We start from the raw sequence: 20,008 nt of genomic DNA, 5'->3' as shown, positions 1-20,008 counted from the left end.
TTCATTATCACTAGTACCAACTGGGAAGCCCAACATCTCCTATAGGTTCAGCCTAACCTATCTGCATTGTAGTAATCACTAAGTCAGCAGTTGGTTCAATCATTTCGTAGCAAGTCATAAAGGAATATAGTGGAAAGCATTTGCAATTTTTAGAAGAGAATCACATTAGTGAATAACATTTTTACATTAACTTGGAAGAGAATATTACCAACTGAAATCCAGTGTGACTATATTCAGTCAAAAAAATGTTAATTCTCCCGTATTGTAGGCAGATGCTTTACCATCTGGGCCACCAGGGTGATTAAAATAAACTTTAGTAACTGTCTAAATTTAAGTCATTTTTCTAAAGTTGAGCTTTTGAGTATGAAGTGTTACAGTGGTATGGTAAAGCCTTGATCAGTTTTATTTTTAACTATGAGTATAAAATATTAACATTCTAGATACATGCAAGGATGAATGACTTAACTTAGGCAGGCTTATATTGAAACAAAAGTTATAATATTGAGAGATTTCTCATCTTTCACAAAGTGTATATTATGAGCATACTTGGCATGTTTTATTTTTACTATTGTTGTTAACTTGCTAGGTTGTGTTTGACTCTTTTTCAATCCCATGGATTGTAGACCACCAGGCTCCTTTGTCCATGGGATATCCCAGGCAAGAATACTGGAGGGGTTGCCATTTCCTTCTCCAGGGAATCTTTCTGTCCCAGGGATCAAACCCATATCTCCTACATTGGCAGGTGGATTCTTTACCACTGAGCCACCAGGGAAGCCTTATAGCCCAAGCTTGAAAGTTTTAATGTAATTTCTGATGCTACTGTTAAGGTCAGTCACAGGACCTATCCAGATTCAAAAATAAGGAAAATAGACTATTCTTCTCAATGAAGAAGAGCAAAGAATTTGTGGCCATCTTAAATCTATCATGATATAAAACCAGATTTCAAATACGAAGTAAAAAATATGAAGAAGCTGCACATATCCATAAATTAGAACATGGAGAAAAGGAAAAGTTTCAATATAAAATTTTTCTCAATTTCTGGGCAACATTAAAAAAATTCTCCATCAATAATATGAAATTTCAGAAAGCTGTATGTAGAATTTTAACAGACTGCAGCAGATATATGGTTTAAATGATATGTTAATATATCTGCCAAAGTGTCTTCAAAAGTTGCAATATTTAAAAAATTTATTTATATTTATTAAATATTATATTTTCCCAGCTTTATTGAGATATAATTGACATAGAGCATTTTTTAAGTTTAAGATATTTAATTTGACAGAGCATATCAAAAATTATTACACACTAAGGTAGTGTCAGACTTTATTTTGGGGGCTCCAAAATCACTGCAGATGATGACTGCAGCCATGAAATTAAAAGATGCTTACTCCTTGGAAGGAAAGTTATGACCAACCTAGATAACATATTAAAAAGCAGGGACATTACTTTGCCAACAAAGGTCTGTCTAGTCAAGGCTATGGTTTTTCCAGTGGTCATGTTCATACATGAGAGTTGGACTGTGAAGAAATCTGAGTGCTGAAGAATTGATGCTTTTGAACTGTGGTGTTGGAGAAGACTCTTTGGAGTCCCTTGGACTGCAAGGAGATCCAACCAGTCCATCCTAAAGGAGATCAGTCCTGGGTGTTCATTGGAAGGACTGATGCTGAAGCTGAAACTCCAATACTTTGGCCACCTCATGTGAAGAGTTGACTCATTGGAAAAGACTCTGATGCTGGGAGGGATTGGGAGCAGGAGGAGAAGGGGACGACAGAGGATGAGATGGCTGGATGGCATCACCGACTCGATGGACATGAGTCTGAGTGAACTCCGGGAGTTGGTGATGAACAGGGAGGCCTGGCATGCTGCTGCGATTCATGGGGTTGCAAAGAGTCAGACACGACTGAGCAACTGACCTGAACTGAACTGAAGGTTAGTTAACACATCCTTCAATTGAGGAAGATCATTGCACTAAGAGAAAAAGAAAGCTGAAGCTCCAATACTTTGGCCACCTGATGAGAAGAGCTGACTCATTGGAAAAGACCCTGATGCTGGGCAAGATTGAAGGCAAAAGGAGAAGGGGCTGACAGAGGATGAGATGGTTGGATGGCATCACTGACTCAATGGACATGCATTTGAGCAAGCTCCAGAATATAGTGAAGGGCAGGGGAGCCTGGTGTGCTGCAGTCCATTGGGTCACAAAGAGTTAGGGTTAGGGTTAGGGCTGAAAGACAGCAACAACAAAAAAGGGGGAAAAAAATCATCAAATAGTTTGACTAGTTTCTTCATCCATACAATTTTTGTTCATATATTTATTCATCCAACAAGTATTTCTTGAGGTCTCATCATGAGCCAAGGATTCTGTCAGGTAAAGAAGCTGTAACCTTCAAGGTGCTTAAAAGTTAATGTTATAAATGAACTGGAAAGATCATTCATCTGGACCTTTGATAATGTAGCACAACAGCCTTTGTGTATTATGTGAACAAGGTCTATGTAATGTAAGAATAAAAATTACAAATTCAGGGGTGCATTCAGTTACTCAAAGAAGCATAATTAAAGGCTTTGTTATACCCCCGGTTTGTCCTAAATCTTTAGGCTAATGTTTAAACCATGTCTTAACAAAAACAGATGCCTCCGAGTACACAGAATAGGCACATCTGCTCTATGGCTCCACGTGGGAACATCTTCTTATTACTAGCAGCCCATCCCCAGTTCCAAGAACACATGAGCCTCTTAAAACAAAGTTGAAAATCTAGTGGCTTGCAAGTCAGCTGGCAGCGTCTCTGCATTTTTCAGCAGACTTGGATATCATGGGGAGCTTAGAGTTCACTCTGTAACTGACCTCCCTGAGCCAAGTTCAGAGTGGTGTGAGTTATCAAATCTGACAGTTTTTTGGCAAGTCTTTGAGGGCTCTTGGGCCAGACTCCCTTCCAAGCTCAGCTGGGATCAATTAGGATAAATAATAGTTCTTGCAATAGCTAGTTCCTACTATGCTTTTGAAAAGTACTTAGTGTGCAATAATGTAATTGATGGCTTACCTGTACCATGCTGTCCAATCAAAGGAAAATAAGGCCCAATCGAAAAGTTGAAATGTCCTAAGATTTAGAACAATACAGTGGGGGAAGAGAAGGCAGAGAAGAACCAAAGAGGTCAATATTTTGAGGATTTCTTGTTCTCTAAATTTAACTAAAATATAATCAAACATATATTAAAAAATACTGTTTTCCTCCCAAATCTGAATTTCCACCCCAATGCAATATTTTGAAATTCTGGTTAAAATATTTACCCCCTACACACACACACATACACACACACACACACACACACAAACACACACACACACACACTCAATGAAGGACTTTTAACAACACTCTCAGCAACCAGAGACTCACTAGTATATAATGCAGATTTTCAATTCTAGAACAAAAGTTGAACCCAAGCACAGGTTACTAGTGAATAATAAATGGTAAATACTCAGTGGAAGTCAGTGGCACAACAGCAAAAAATAATTTTCTATAGTAATTGAATAATACTCGTTTTAAGGCTTTATGTAAACCAATATATATATTTTTAATTGGGTGTTTATGTGGCCTGAGGGTAAGGTCCTGCAACTATCTCAAGACTGAAGTTCACACCTTGACTCTTTGCCAGAAATTTCTTTTTTTGACCTTATTAATTGCTACCAGAATCATGAAACCATTGTGGCACCTCATTAATGATTATGTAGGTTTGACATTGGTCTCCCACAAAATGGAACTGATTGTTTAAAACAAATGTAAGTTTAAATGTGGCACTATATTTGCTTTAGAAGTGTTTCCTGCTTCATTGCTGTGTCCCCTTTTGTGGTCTTAGCTTCTTATATTTTTTTAACAACAAAAATTTCTTGTTAATAAAAGATTTGGACCTGCATAGATTATTTTTCCAGTCAGAGATAAAGGCTTCCATTTGAAGTCCTTTCTACAGAAACCTTTTTCACAAGTGACCAGAATGAAGATTTTTTTTCAGGTAGATTTTATTCATTATATTAACAACATTGTTGAGTTATGACAGTAATCAAGATATATGAAGATTATGGAGAAAATTATGCAATAATGTTTACAAATATCCAAGCAGACCCTTTATGCAATGAATCGTTGGCTCCTAAAATTTGCGAGAGCACACATGCAGTGGGATTCCCAGGCAGTGCATTGGTAAAGAATCTATCTGCCTATGCAGGAGATGCAAGGGATTCAGGTCCGGTTCCTGGGTCGGGAAGATCCTCTGGCGTTGGAACTAGCAACCCACTGCAGTATTCTTGCCTGGAAAATTCCATGGGCAGAGGAGCCTGGTGAGCTACAGTCCATGTGATTGCAAAGAGTCAGACACTACTGAGCAACTGAGCATGCATGCTCACACACTCACATGCAATACTGTTGCTGCTAACTGCTAAGGATGCAATGATTTTCAGACTAACTCCATGCTCTCCCAAAGTTACCTGTTAAGCTTTGATGAGTTAAATGTTCACTTCAACTCAACCTCTAATCAGGATTCCCCGACCTCTGGAGTCCAACATCAGATGGTATGAGCTGGAGCTGCTGAAACAATAATAGAAGTAAAGTGGACAATAAATGTAATGGGCTTGAATATCCCAAAACCATTCCCCACCTCATCCATGGAAAAATTGTCTTTCATTAAACTGATTCTTGATGCCAAAAAAGGTAGCGGACCGCTGCTCAAAATGTATGCAGTCTGTGGAACTGAATGACATAGTGATGTCAAGTGGGATTTAGTTCTTAAGAATTATCAGTCAATGATACTATTCTAGTGAGTATGAAAACACAGTACCTTTTGTAGAACACAGTTTCAAATAAATATATGGTTTGGTTAAGCAATACATAAAATAGCTTATTTTCTTCAATGTAAAGAATGCACTATGACTTGTGTGTACACCTGAGTGTGTGCATCCTCTAGTGTCTATTTCAAGATCAGATTATGACACGTTCAAACTACTTTGAAAATCATGTTTTGAATGACTGATTCTAACTGATAAGTTAGTGAAAATGTGTCAAAATTAAGACAACAGAAGAGAGAAATTAGAAACCTTAGAATGCAATCTGTATAATTTAAGAAAGATTTACAGTCTTAAGACATGCATTCACTGTTGAAATATATGGGGGATACAATGGATAAAACTGCCATTAGTTACATGGGTATTAAGAATATCAGTGAGAGAATCTCAGTAGAGAAAGAACAATGAAAGAAAAGTAAAAGATGACTAATAACCCAAAGTTCAACTGACAGTTACTTGAATGAGAAGTGAAGACTGACTGTGAACTGGCAAACTCAAGAAAGACATGGCTGAAGCGTTTTGACTTGTGCTCATCACTGTCCAATTTAGGTGTCCAGAGAAAGGAAGAGGAAGCATAATACATGGAGTATTGAGAATTTCAACATCATGAGCAAGGGCTAAAAGGTAGAGTGGAGAACAAGGTCCCAGACTGACCAAATCACAATTGGACAGTCATCCTTAAATAATCAAGAACTGACTTTAGGTACAACATTTTGTAGTAAACTTTACTTCTACACATATAGTATTTGTCATTTATGTTAGCTTGTTGTCCTATACAACTTTGTTGTATTTATTTCAATAGAAACAATTACACTCATAGGAAAAACTCCCTTCCTGACACACTGCGTCTTCTTTCCACAGATTTCCTGAAGCCAGACACTTGCAGAAACCCTCTGCAGTGCAAGGCTAGGTCCAGAGCTGTGCTTTAGAAATATTTTCTTGTCTTTTTGTAAGTTTCTTTGTTTTGATTTTGTTAACATAAACATTATTTTTAAAAGTCAACGTCTCTTCTTTCTTATCTATGCTGTTATTCATTTGTGTTAACTCAAACATTTTTGATTCATTCTACCAGCTTTTCTTTTATCTCTCTCAGAGGCTTAACAATTATCTTTTATATTCATGTAGGTTTTTGTATAAATGAATTAATTTGATGTTTGCTTCAAATATCTTTTTCTAGTAGTTTAACATTCTAGTTTTACTGTTTTGTGTTAATATGTACAAAATGTAAATTACTAAGAGTTCAGTTCAGTTCAGTCACTCAGTCGTGTCCAACTCTTTGCGACCCCATGAATCGCAGCACACCAGGCCTCTCTATCCATCACCAACTCCCAGAGTTCACTCAAACTCACGTCCATTGAGTCGGTGATGCCATCCAGCCATCTCATCCTCTGTCATCCCCTTCTCCTCCTGCGCCAATCCCTCCCAGCATCAGAGTCTTTTCCAATGAATCAACTCTTTGCATGAGGTGGCCAAAGTACTGGAGTTTCAGCTTTAGCATCATTCCTTCCAAATAAATCCCAGGGCTGATCTCCTTTAGAATGGACTGGTTGGATCTCCTTGCAGTGCAAGGGACTCTCAAGAGTCTTCTCTGACAGATCTATAATTATATAGCTTCTGTAGTTTACTTTGAAATACTTCATAAAATTCAATAATATATCTGAAACCTTGAGTGTCAAATTATATTTGAGAGATACTATCTCAAATCCTTATTACAGAAATAGCCAAGGAAAGTGCTTAAGCTATTACTAACTAAAGGTAGAGTACCAGAAGTAGCAGATTGTGGTAACTTGTCTCCAAAGGTGGCTCGCTCCAAGTGAACCAGCCTCCCATAACTTGAACTCTTGTGTAGTCCATGACCACAAAGAATGATGGACCAATTCTTGACATATACATTAAGAAAGCTTTTGGTTAAAAAAAAAAAAAAAGAAAGCTTTTGGTTTCCAATTTTCAACTCTCGGGAACCCTGAGCTACCATGAAAGGTACCAATTGCCCAGCTGAAGAAATAATGTGAAAATGTGCTAAGATCACGTAGTAAGAAAAGAGTAATAGTTGTCTAAGCATTCCAACTGAGTCTTCCATCACTTCCACCCCAGGTACTATTTTCCTACAACTACATAAGAGACCCTCAGGGAAACCAAAAGAACAACCACATGGAGAAGAACTAGAGGCTTAGAATAAGGAAACAAGTTAGCAGAGGAACAAAAATATAAGTTATAAAATTTTTTTATGGAAACTGTGTTGATTGTTGATAAGAGAAGAAAATTTTCTCAACCAGATGATTTTATTAACAAAATACATCCTACAGCTAACATTATATCTAACAATGAAAGACTGAATTCACCCTACTTAAGATCAGGAACAAGCAATCACGTACATTCTTGCCATTTTCACTCTGCACTATACTGAAAGAAACTGACCACGGAACAAGATAAAAATAAATAAATGGCAACAATAAAGATTTGCTTACAAATAGTAAATGTGTATGTAGAAAACTCTAAATAACCTACAAAATAGTCTCTGTAACATAAATAAACTGAGCAGAATTGCAGAGTCACATAGTTAATATACAAATTCTGCCATTTGCATTTGCCACAAAATGGATGTACCTTGAGAACATTATGCTAAGAAAAATAAGCCAGATATAGAAGGATAAATACTGTCTCATGCCACTTACCTTAGGAATCTAGAACAGCCAAACTCATAGAAGCAGAGAGTAGAATGCCTATTGCCAGGGGTTGGGTAAGGGGAAACAGGAAATTGCTTTTCAATGGGTATACAGTTTCTATTATGCAAGTTCTAGAGATCAGCTATTACCTGTAGTCTCTACAATTTACAATTTGGTATTGTGTATTTTATGTGAGAAGATACATCTCATTTAAGTCTTCTCACCAAAGGAAAGAAAAGTAAAATAAACAACAACAACAACAACAACAAAAAAAAAACAAGAAAAAATTTTGGAGGTGATAGATACATTACTCAAGACTTTACTTGTGGTGATGGTATCACAGGTGTAAAATAAATGCTTACTCAGTCATGTCTGACTCTTTGTGACCCCATGAACTGTAGCCTGCCAGGCTCTTCTGCCCATGAGATTCTCCAGGCAAGAATACTGGAGTGGGTTGCCATTTCCTTCTCCAGGGGATCTTCCCAACCCAGGGATTGAACCCAGGTTTCCTGCGTTTCAGGCAGATTCTTTAGCCACTGAGCCACCAGGGAAGCCCTGGTGTATGCATACGACCAAACTCATCGAGATATAGACTTTAAAGGTGTGCAATTTTTAATATAGATAGCATATTCAAAAGCAGAGAGATTACTTTGCCAACAAAGTTTCATCTAGTCAAGGCTATGGTTTTTCCTATGGTCATGTATGGATGTGAGAGTTGGACTGTGAAGAAGGCTGAGCACAGAAGAATTGATGCTTTTGAACTGTGGTGTTGGAAAAGACTCTTGAGAGTCCCTTGGACTGCAAGGAGATCCAACCAGTCCATTCTAAAGGAGATCAGTCCTGGGTGTTCTTTGGAAGGAATGATGCTAAAGCTGAAACTCCAGTACTTTGGCCACCTCATGCAAAGAGTTGACTCATTGGAAAAGACTCTGATGCTGGGAGGGATTGGGGCAGGAGGAGAAGGGGAATACAGAGGATGAGATGGCTGGATGGCATCACTGACTCCATGGACGTGAGTCTCAGTGAACTCTGGGAGTTGGTGATGGACAGGGAGGCATGGCGTGCTGCGACTCATGGGGGCAAAGAGTCGGACATGACTGAACGACTGATCTGATCTGATACCTCAATAAAGTAAAAAATGCTAAATATATTTAATTGCATTTTCTTTTGAGCAATATTTTTTTTCCTTCTCTGTGATCATTATTTAACAATGAAAAATTTAGGAAAGGAAACAAAGATGTTAATCTCAGTATATGATTTTCTTGCATGTATCACACAGCTTGCTTTTTACTATAAAGTATATAATCTAAAATTTAGCAATTTAATTATGACATATTCCGCATTGTGAAATACCTGAATAAACACTGAAAAAAAGAATTTATACAGAACTCTTACAGACTGATAATAAGAAAGCAAACAATACAGTTCAAAAATTGGGCAAAGAAATTAAGATATTTCACAAAAGAAACCATGCAGCAGACTTGTGGTTACCAAGGGGAAAGAAGCAAGGAGGAGGGACGGTAGGAAGTTTGAGATTAGAGATGCAAACATATACAGAGTAGATAAGCAACAATGTCCTACTCTACAGTATGGGGAGCTATATTTAATGTCCTGTGATAAACCATAAAGGAAAAGAATATGAAAATATATATATATATATATATATAACTGTCACTTTGCTGTTCAATAGAAATTAAACACAACATTGTAAACCAAATATACTTCAATAATTAAAAAAAAATGCAGTGACAAATAAATAAAAACTAAGATCCACTATACCATTGGTCATTAGGGAAATGTAAATTACAACTACAGTGAAATATAACTACACAAACACTAAAATAAAAACTAAAATCTCACATTTAGAGACTGGAGCAATAGGAACTCTGATAGATTGCTGGTGAAAATATAAAGTGGAACAACTACTATAGAAAAGAAATTGTGTATAATCCTGTCATTAACCTTAGTTAAGGGGTTTTTGATACTCAAAATGACATAGATAAACTAAATAATCATTACACTAAGCAAAAGGAGCCAGGCACAAAAAAATCACGTGATTCCATTTTTATGACATCTACAAATGATCCCTGGGTTGGGATAGTATCCTGGAGAAGGAAATGAAAACCCACTCCAGTATTCTTGCCTGAAAAATCCCACGGACAGAGGAGCCTGGTGGGCTACAGTCCATGGGGTCACAAAGAGTTGGACATGTCTGAGCACGCACAGCCTCACCTCACAAAAGGCAAAACAGTCTCTAGTGTCAGAAATCTAATAATGGTTGCCTGGATTGAAGGGTGAAGACTGACTACAAGAAAGCACAAAGAAACATTTTGGAGGGATAGAAATACTCTATTTGTTGATTGTGGCTGTTACATTGATAATCACATTTAGCAAAACTCCTCAAACTGCACTTTTAACTTGATATATTGTTATTATATGCAAATTTTGCCTAAGTAAAGTTGAATTAAAAAAAATCCTCAAGAAAAAAAAATACCATACCAATGACTAGAATGGCTCATTTAAAAAAGAAATTAACCATAAGTCAATAGATCATAACTTATTTCTGTTGGAGAACATGTTTAGCAAATGGAAATTTGTTGAAAGTAAAAAATTGTACATTCACTTTGGAAAACAGCTTGACAGTTTTTAATAAAGTTAAAAATACACATACTGTATGACTCAGTAGAACCATTCTGAGTCATTTACTTAAATAAAAATGTATCCAACAAAAGACCTGTATACAATGTTTACAGCATTGTTATGCAAAATATCCCCAGAATGGAAATAAACAAAATATTCATCAACAGCTGAAGAGGTAAGCAACTTGTATGTATTTCATATTTTCATATAATGGAATATTACTAAACTATGAAAAGAACAAACTACAGATATATGCAACTGATTTGGGGATAAATTCCAAGATAGTATACTGAACAAAAGACACACAAGCATACAAAAAATGATTGATTTCATATACATATGACATATATATGTCTTACCCAAACAAAAAAACTAATACTTAGTAATAAAATTCATATCAAGCCCACATACAGTTTTATAATACCTTTATTCATAACTGCTAAAACCTGGGAGCAACCAAAATACTTTTCAGCAGGTGAATGCATAAATAAAGTGAAGTAAATAAATTGCAGGAAAAAGGAATGAGTTCTCAAGCCATGAAAACACATGGAGAAAACTTAAATACCTGTTACTAAGAAATGCATGGAAGCCAATATGAAATGGCAATATTCTGTATGATTCTAATTATATGACATTCAGGAGAAAGCAAATGTATGGAGGCACTAAAATAATCAGTTATCTCCAGGGGAGTTGAGGTTAGGAGAGGGGAGGGTCAGGGGAAGAGGGATAAATAGAACACAGATGATGTTTAAGACAATGAAACTACCTTTTATTATACCATAATGATGGATATGTCTCATATACATTTGTTATAGCCTATTCTCTGGTAGCTCTGGTAGTAAAGAATCTGCCTGCAGTGTGGGAAACCCTGGTTTGATCCCTGGGTGGGCAAGATCCCCTGCAGAAGGGAATGGCTACCCCACTCCAGTATTCTTTGCCTGGAGAATCCCACAGACAGAGTACCCTGGCAGGAAACAAACTTATATAATGTAAACTTATGTAATGTAAACTTTCATTAGTGTAACTTTAATGAATGGTAATAATGTTTCAAGAAAATTTCATCAGTTATAACAAGCGTATCACAGTGATGGGGCTGTCCATAGTGGGGGAGGCTATGACTGTGTGTGGGCATGGGATATATGACAGTTCTCTGTACTTTCTGCTCAATTTTGCTATGAACCTAAAACTGCTTTTATAAATAAAGTCTATTGAAAAGAAAAAAAAAACATCTAAAGTTGCTGGATCCAGGGTATTGGTCTTTTACTGCAAACACTCTTGAATGAACTTTTCTGAATGATGGAAATGTTCTATCTGTAACTTGATGGTTACACATACACAAGTATATTTTTCCAATCTTATGCACTGTAAGTTCATAATGGGTGTATTTTACTGTATGTACATTGTACTCCAATAAACTCCATTAGAGATAATGTTTTAAAAACATATTTCAACAGAGGAGACACTGGGTAAAATCTAGTTGGTGACTTAGAGTAAAAGATATATGTTGAAACAGAATACAAAATACACGTGCTGTTTGTGACACGTTGGTTGCATTAACAGACCTAACTAATGACACACCTTCCCTTAAGCATGTTCTCTGGATTAGCATATCTTTCCCCTTCGATTCTGGGTCCGTCATTCCTTTGGTGTTCACTTCTGCCCTGGCCCTGTTGCTGGACTGGGCTTACTCAAAAAACCTTGTTTAGATTAGACACTGGATGGATGGGAGACATATAACAAAGCTCTTTCCCCAGCCATCCTAGATCAGCTGCTGGTGGATAACACGGCAGGCAGCCAACACCCTTACATGAAGAAGGATGGCTGAGCCAAGACTCTCCCAGCAAGACCAACCTAAATCGTTAACCCACCGTGAACTTAGTCAATGTTTATTGTTTTGAGTCACTGAGTTTTACTATAATTTGGTATGTTCTATGGGGTATTAAAATATAAGGTAAAAATCGGAGTAATTAACATTATTTTTAGATGCTTCATAACATATTCTCACTAAACATATGCTAACATTATAGTTTAAAAGGGGGAGCGGGCTGCTGAAGTGTTTAATAACCCAGGACTGTCCTACATGTATATTAGAAATTTCAGGTTAAAAATGAATTTTTAAGCCATGAAGTTAAATTTATAAACAAATTAATATGCTGCAATTCATATCAAATAATAAATCATTTTAACAGAAGTTGACACTAGATACAAGTGAGAGTGAGTCACTGATTTTTTTTGTTTGTTTGAAGATTTTCTTTTTTCTGTGGAATTTCAGGACTTTTGGGAAAACACTCTAATCTACTATCTCTTCCCCCTCCCCTTATCTTATTTCAGTAATACTGTTATTTCTTCTCTCTCTCTTTCTCTCTTTCTCCTTCTTTCTCTGTTGGTCAACCTGGAAGTTTCAATAAAATTCCTGAATGCTAGAATATGAGAATTATATCCAGTTTTGCAAATCTACATCTTATTTAAATGAACTATTTTATAATGAACTCTATGAAGTTTAGTCAGTTTTTTAAATTGTACTAGAATTCTTTGTCCTGGTCACTCTTTAACCTGGTGAAGTACTTTCTTTGACAATCTTTTATGAAAAAAATTACTATTTGTGGTCATGATATTTTTCTTGAAGTTTAAATTCCTAAGTAGGCTGTCCTAGTATTAACATCTTCCACTGGAATCCTTTAGACTAGAAAGTAATCCTACTAGATAAAATAAAAATACCACCAGTATTACAATGAATAATTGTCTCCTAAATTTTGAAAAGGTCAAAAAAATGTTATGGTTAGCTCTCTTATCAGAAAAGATGCAAACTGTAAGAGCTGACACAATGAAGAAAGGCTTTGGCAAGTGATATGCAAACCACACTGATGTTGCTAAGAGAAAAGATCTTAAAAGCTCTCATCACAAGAAAAAAAATTGTAACTATATGTGGTGATGGGTGTTAACTAAACTATTGTGGTAATTATTTTGCAATATATGCAATATATAAAATCATAATTTTGTACACCTAAAACTAATACAGTATTGCATGCCAATTATATCTCAGAAATAATTTTTAAAAGCACATTAACTCAAAGGGCATGTGTAAGGGGAAAAAATGTCAAGTAAATATCAGCTACACTGCATTTCCAATATATTCAGATAACATCTTTTATGGGGTTTCCCCAGGTGGCTCAATGGTAAAGAATCTAATGCCAAGGCAGGAGATGAAAGAGACACAGGTTCAGTCCCTGAATTGGGAAGATCACCTGCAGGAAGAGATGGCAACCTGCCCCAGTATTCTTGCCTTGGAAATCCCAGGGATAGAGGAACTGAGCGGGCTACAGTTCATGAGGTTACAAAGAGTCAGACGCAACTGAGCACGCACACACCATAACATCTATTACACAGAAAGATTAAGGTTAGGGCTTCCCTGGTGGCTCAGACAGTAAAGAATCCTTCTGCAATGCGGGAGACCAGGGCTCGATCCCGGGGTTGGGAAGATCCCCTGGAAAAGGGAATGGCTACCCACTCCAGTATTCTTGCCTGGAGAATCCCCATGGACAGAGAAACCTGGTGGGCTACAGTCCATGGGGTCACAAAGATTCACACAAGAGTGAGTGACAAAGCACAGCACACAGCACTTTATTACTCAGGTTGCAAATTAATTTTTATCATAAACATAATTTTAATCTTTCAGAACTAGAAGAGGAAAACTAAAATTATTGCTTTCTATTCACAATAAGGAATTAATAGAAATTCAATTTTAAGCCAAATTTGCTACAACACAAACATTTTCTTAAACAAGGATTGTTACATTGATTAACATTACCTTTTCCTGGTTAAAAAATGAACTTTTGATATTTGGCAAATCTAATACAGTTATGTAAAGTTTAAAAATAAAATAAAATTAAAAAAAAATGAACTTTTAATGTTTGAGTAATAGTACCCTCTAGAAATGTAAATCAGATTTCAATAAATAGCCACATTAATAATTCAGTGAGGATTTCCCAGGGTGCACTAGTGGCAAAGAAGCCACCTGTCAATTCAGGAGATGCGAGAGTTGCAGGCTCTGTCCCTGAGCTGGGAAGATCCCTTAGAGGAAGAAATGGCACACCACTTCTGTATGCTTGCCTGAAAAATTCCATGGGCAGAAGAGCCTGGTGGACTACAGTCCATGGAACCACAAAAAGTCAAACACAACTGAGCAACTGAGCACAATAATTCAATGAAGTGATAAAAAAAAAAAAACTGAGACTGTAATAGGGAGATCGTTTATCTGAGAAATCCATCATAATTGATAGCCCCCATATTCATATAGAGTAGTGCTTATTAGTGTTTGATAGGTGAGTCCTTCCCCTAACCATTCAGAAAAATAAATATTGTCACCCCACAAAGCTCCATGTGAACTCCATGTGCCTTCTATTAAGGCAATCAATTCTAGCCCTCTGAAAGGCAAGGTCCCTAATCCTGATCATTGAAGGAGATGAGCTGGCAAGCTACAACAGGAGCAGTTTATGTCCTAGCAAATGGCCATGGGAAAGGACCAGCTCTTCTGAAATCTTGCAACTGAGAAGCACTTCAGTTGAGGTCAGGACTCTTCTCCCAGGGACTAATATCTTGCCCTGTCAGATGCTGTAAAGCTCCAGAATTTCTCCAGTGAATTCTGTACTAAGAGCAGAGAGGGATGTGTTACTTAACTATGACCCTCATTTGCATGGAGATTTTAGTTTTCTTCACATATTTTTAATTTTTCATTGATTTTAGAATATAAAACTTATGCCTCCTCCATTTATTTTTTCACTTTTTCTTTTTTATATTTTTAATCTTATCTAATATAAAAGTGTGAATTTTGTTGTTGTTGTTGTTGGATAGCCTTTTTGTTATATTGAAGGATAGTTGAGACACAATATTATATGTTACAGGTGCCCAATATGGTGATTCACAATTTTAAAGATTATACTTCATTTATAGTTATAATATATTGGCAACATTCTGTGTTTTGTACAATATGTTCTTGTAGTTTAGATCATACATAAGAGTTTGTTCTTATTCCACTACACGTATATTAATCCTCTTAATCCTCCTCTGCTCCCTCTTGCCACTGGTAACTGATCATTCATTCTCTATATCTGTGAGGCTGTTTCTTTTTTGCTATGCTCACCAATTTGTTGTATCTTTTAGATTCCACCTATAAGTGATACATACAGTGTTAGTCTCTCTGTCTGACTTATTTCACTTAGCATAACATCCTCCAAGTTCATCTACATTGTTGCAAATGACAAAATTCCCCTCTTTTTGTAGCTGAGTAGTATTCCATTTTTTGTATTCCATCCTGTATGTGTTTACTGAACCAGTCACTGAATGATCCAAAGATGGGTAACTTACTTATTACAAAAAATAATGCATAAATCCATAATATGTGTAAGCTGTTTTTTAACATTCATAGTTATTTAAAAACAGAATCAAGATTTTCAATTGAAATGCATTTACCCTGGGTATCTTTTTAGAATAAATGATTTCAGGCTTGTAACTTATTAAGTCAGTCATGACTGAGCGACTGACCAACAACACATTCATTCAGCTTTTTTTGTCATTACTCTTTGATTTTTTTTATTGCTCTCTTTTCTCTGGCTGGTATAGAGAGAGAACTTAAAAGCTATTTTCTAAGTGGCAGCATCCAATTGCTTAGCCTTTGTTGTCGGCACTGGGCTCGTCACAGGGTTGTGTTGCTCTTAGATTATCAGGCTACCCTTCAAGTCTTCTGCAGAGTCAGTTTCCATGACTAATTCTTGATTAAAATAATCTCAAGGTTTTAACTATAATATTGGAGAATTAACTTGTAACTATTTTAACATAAAAGGATTTCTTTTAATGCCAGAGGTGGGTGTTGTTTGAGATGTCTGTGTCTTATCCAACAGATAGTAGAGACCAACCATAAAGAATGTGAGAGACAAGAAACCCTTCTCCGCCCTCTGCTGTGATTCTCCCTGTCATTGTGCAAGATATAGTCAGGCATTTAGCAGAAATAGGAGATAATGGCTCTATAGTGTTTTCATTTCATTGTTTTACAATATAAAAAATAAATTAAATTTGTAATTGCAGGAAAATGCACAATGAATCATGCCAAATAAACATCTAATTTGGGAGAAGTGAAGAGGGCAGAAAAATGAGAATAAATGCAATTTTCTACTTCTCACTTGATTGGAGGAGCTATTTTTTGTAATCAATGAATTTATAAGTTTCTATTCACCATTTTAATACACGCAATACTTAAGAATGATTATGAAATATTCAATTTAAAATAATTGAGATGCTAATGTTTTCTTCTCATCAAGTTTGGCTAGAGCCTACATTCTGTTCCCCAGTAAAATCATCATTGATGAGTGACAAATATCATAAATATCCTATATTGGAAATGCTTAAGTCAAAGAAATAGATTTCTATGAGTTTATGGTTGAAGACAAATTTTAGTTACAAATTGTAAGAGGAAAGAACAAGTTTATTGGAATTGTTAGTCAATTACTATTATGACTAATCCACTTTTAAATGAAGTTAAAAGAAGTCAAATTTCAATTAATAAAAACCAGAATATTAGAATCATTTTATTAAATATAATTCAATTATATACCACACAACACCTTGAATTTAATTGTATCAGTACATCACTTTATATCAGAAGTCTTAAGAAATCTTTGCATTTTATTTCTAAGGGTGAGAAGTGTGTGCAAATTTTGTCCTTTTCAGATATTAAATTCCCCCTGTAGCCTTTTCTGTCCCTGAAGATTTTAGATATATGCAAAATGTCATATGCTGCTGCTGCTGCTAAGTCGCTTCAGTCGTGTCCGCCTCTGTGCGACCCCATAGACGGCAGCCCACCAGGCTCCCCCGTCCCTGGGATTCTCCAGGCAGGAACACTGGAGCGGGTTGCCATTTCCTTTTCCAATGCATGAAAGTGAAAAGTGAAAGTGAAGTCACTCATTCGTGTCTGACTCCCAGCGACTGCATGGACTGCAGCCCACCAGGCTCCTCCATCCATGGGATTTGCCAGGCAAGAGCGCCAGAGTGGGTTGCCACTGCCGTCTCTGAAAATGTCATATATGTATACTGAAATACCTTATAATTCAAAATGGGCGATGTGTTTCATGTAGCTCCATTTTTAATGTCTCTTGAACTTTATTTTTTCCCCTCTAGTAAGTACAGTAAACCTCTACATTTTATAGCATTTCTGTTTTCTCTCAAGTATGTAAGTTTTTTTCTTTTCTGTAAACTCTTTATTTTACTCTTATGACTAATAGAAATAAATCCAAATTACATAAAATGAAATGTCACACACACAATCCCAAATAATGCTGTTACAATGAACCACTTTTTCCCTGTAGAAAGACTATCTAAATCCTAAGTCACTCGGGCAAATCCTGGAATCTAGTGCCGATTTCATTTGCATAGACTGTTGGAACACATTCCATGGGCCTTGACGGACAACAAGAATAGGCCTATGTGGTACAAGGAAGAGAAACCTACTAGGTTCTGGGTTCTCTCCATTTGTAACCATGTCAAAAAGATCCTTTTTTTTTTTTTTTTGAACAGGAAATTCTGTGTATTTAGACAGGAGCCCACCAGGCTCCCCCGTCCCTGGGATTCTCCAGGCAAGAACACTGGAGTGGGTTGCCATTTCCTTCTCCAGTGCATGAAAGTGAAAAGTGAAAGTGAAGTTGCTCAGTCGTGTCCAACTCTTAGCGACCCCATGGACTGTAGCCCATCAAGCTCCTCCATCCATGGGATTTTCCAGGCAAGAGTATTGGAGTGGGGTGCCATTGCCTTCTCCGGTATTAAAGATAAGTTATTCCTATTTAAGTTTTTTATTTCTTTTATGAGACAAAGAGCATGCATCTTGTGGCTCATATACCCCGTGGGTCACCATTATTTTGACTCCTGATTTAGGCAACCAATATGAGAGAAGTGAATTCACACCATGTGGAAAACAGTAATTCCTCTGAATGGGGGAAGAGACATCCGTAAGGTGACATTCTGTCGGAAGGGAGTGAAGGAACTTGGCTTTGAGCTCTCTTTGCATATCCAGCACACTATTTACAGTTACAATCTATGATCTGAGCTTAGTTGGGCATTGAGACTCTGATGGATATTTGGGATATATGTGAATACTTAGTAGCTGTTCTTTATGTTGTCCCTCATTCACCGTCTTGTTCTGAAAAGCAGAGCCGTGATGGTTCAATGAATGGAATATTACTCTGCCATAAGAAAGAACACATTTGAATCAGTTCTGGTGAGGTGATGAACCTAGAACCTGTTATACAGAGTGAAATGAGTCCAAAAGAGAAAAACAAATATCATATATTAATGCTCATATATGGAATCTAGAAAAATGGTATTGATGAACCTATTTTCAGGGAAGGACTGGAGATTCGGATACAGAGAACGGACTTGTGGACACAATAGGGACAGGAGAGAGTGGGACAAATGGAGAAAGTAGCATTTTCATATGTCTATACATACTACTGTGTGTGAAAATAGATAGCTGATGAGAAGTGGCTTTATAACACAGGGGGCCCGGCTAGGCAATCTGTGATGACCTAGAGAGGTGAGATGGGGGAGGCTCAAGAGAAGGCAATATATGTATAATTATGGCTAAATCACATTGTTGTATGGGTGGAAACCAACACAATAAAGCAATTTTCTTCCAATTAAAAAATAAATTTAAAAAAACCTTTAAAAATGAATAGTCTAATTTTATGGACTATGGTAAGACAATAATAGAGACCAAGGGAGCCTTTATTTATAGACTAATGCATTGTAAAGAAAGAATTGGGAAATTGTCATTACTTTGCTCTGTTTTCTTGACAAAGTCATTTACCCCATCTGGCTTCAGTTCCTTTTTTTGTAAAATGGGGATATTTTACCAACTATCTTTATAAAGAGTCTGCTCTTAAACATATATTTTGTGATATAAACTTTGATCACATTTGATACATATTTTTTAAACAATGAATGCACAAGTAAAGGAATAGTTTGAATGGTTTGCTAAAGTGAATCTAAAAACGCAATACATCTTAAGAGTCCCTCTGACAACAGTCACAATTGCAAGTGATTTTGCTATTTAGATTATACTATTCATCTATGCCAGTTCTCTCATGCTGCTCTATTTAAACTCTCAAATGTAGCACATCCAGCAACAGAAAAATGTTACTCATTGAACTACCCAATACCCATGCAAAATTTTTTGCCAAAGTAGCATTCTTAAGTGATTGACCCACCCTCATTGATTTTTTTTCCCCCAAATAATTCCTTCACTTGGATCACAAGCAACCACCAGCCAGTGGAAATTTTTGCAAAACTCTTGGCTCTCTGTACTAACCTAATAGTAGATGAATATTTCCCCACTACAGATGAAACAAATGTTTCTCTTTGGATAAGTTTGCCATTAAACAAACTTTTGCCATTGAATCTATGTTTAGATTTGGGCAGTTGGAACATCACCAAGTTAAATAGATGCTTGCTGAAATATCTGCTTTATTTTGCTGATTCAGAAACATGTTAATTGTCCTGTGAATTTAGTAACAATCATCAAGTATTATTTTAAAACAATTACTTTGTCAAAAGGTGGTACTTCTAATGTTTGATTTTTTTGGCTTGTGAAGTAGACTTCAATTTTGTGAAAATTACTTAAACTATCTACTTTTTCATGAATACAAATGAACCATTTCTTTGTGTGTGTGTGTGTTTGACCATCACACTCTACTTAAAATTTACCCAATAAGAAGTCCAAGACAAGTAAAGCACATTGTTGCTTAATGGAGAAGAAGAAAGCAGGATTTTTTTTAAAGTTCATACCTATATTTATCTTGAGCAACTTGCCTCTTCTTGATCTCAGTTTCCTGTG

Source organism: Bubalus kerabau, chromosome 2 (assembly GCF_029407905.1).
Source record: "Bubalus kerabau isolate K-KA32 ecotype Philippines breed swamp buffalo chromosome 2, PCC_UOA_SB_1v2, whole genome shotgun sequence".
Classification (NCBI taxonomy): Eukaryota; Metazoa; Chordata; class Mammalia; order Artiodactyla; family Bovidae; genus Bubalus; species Bubalus kerabau.
This window is presented reverse-complemented; position numbering follows the sequence as displayed.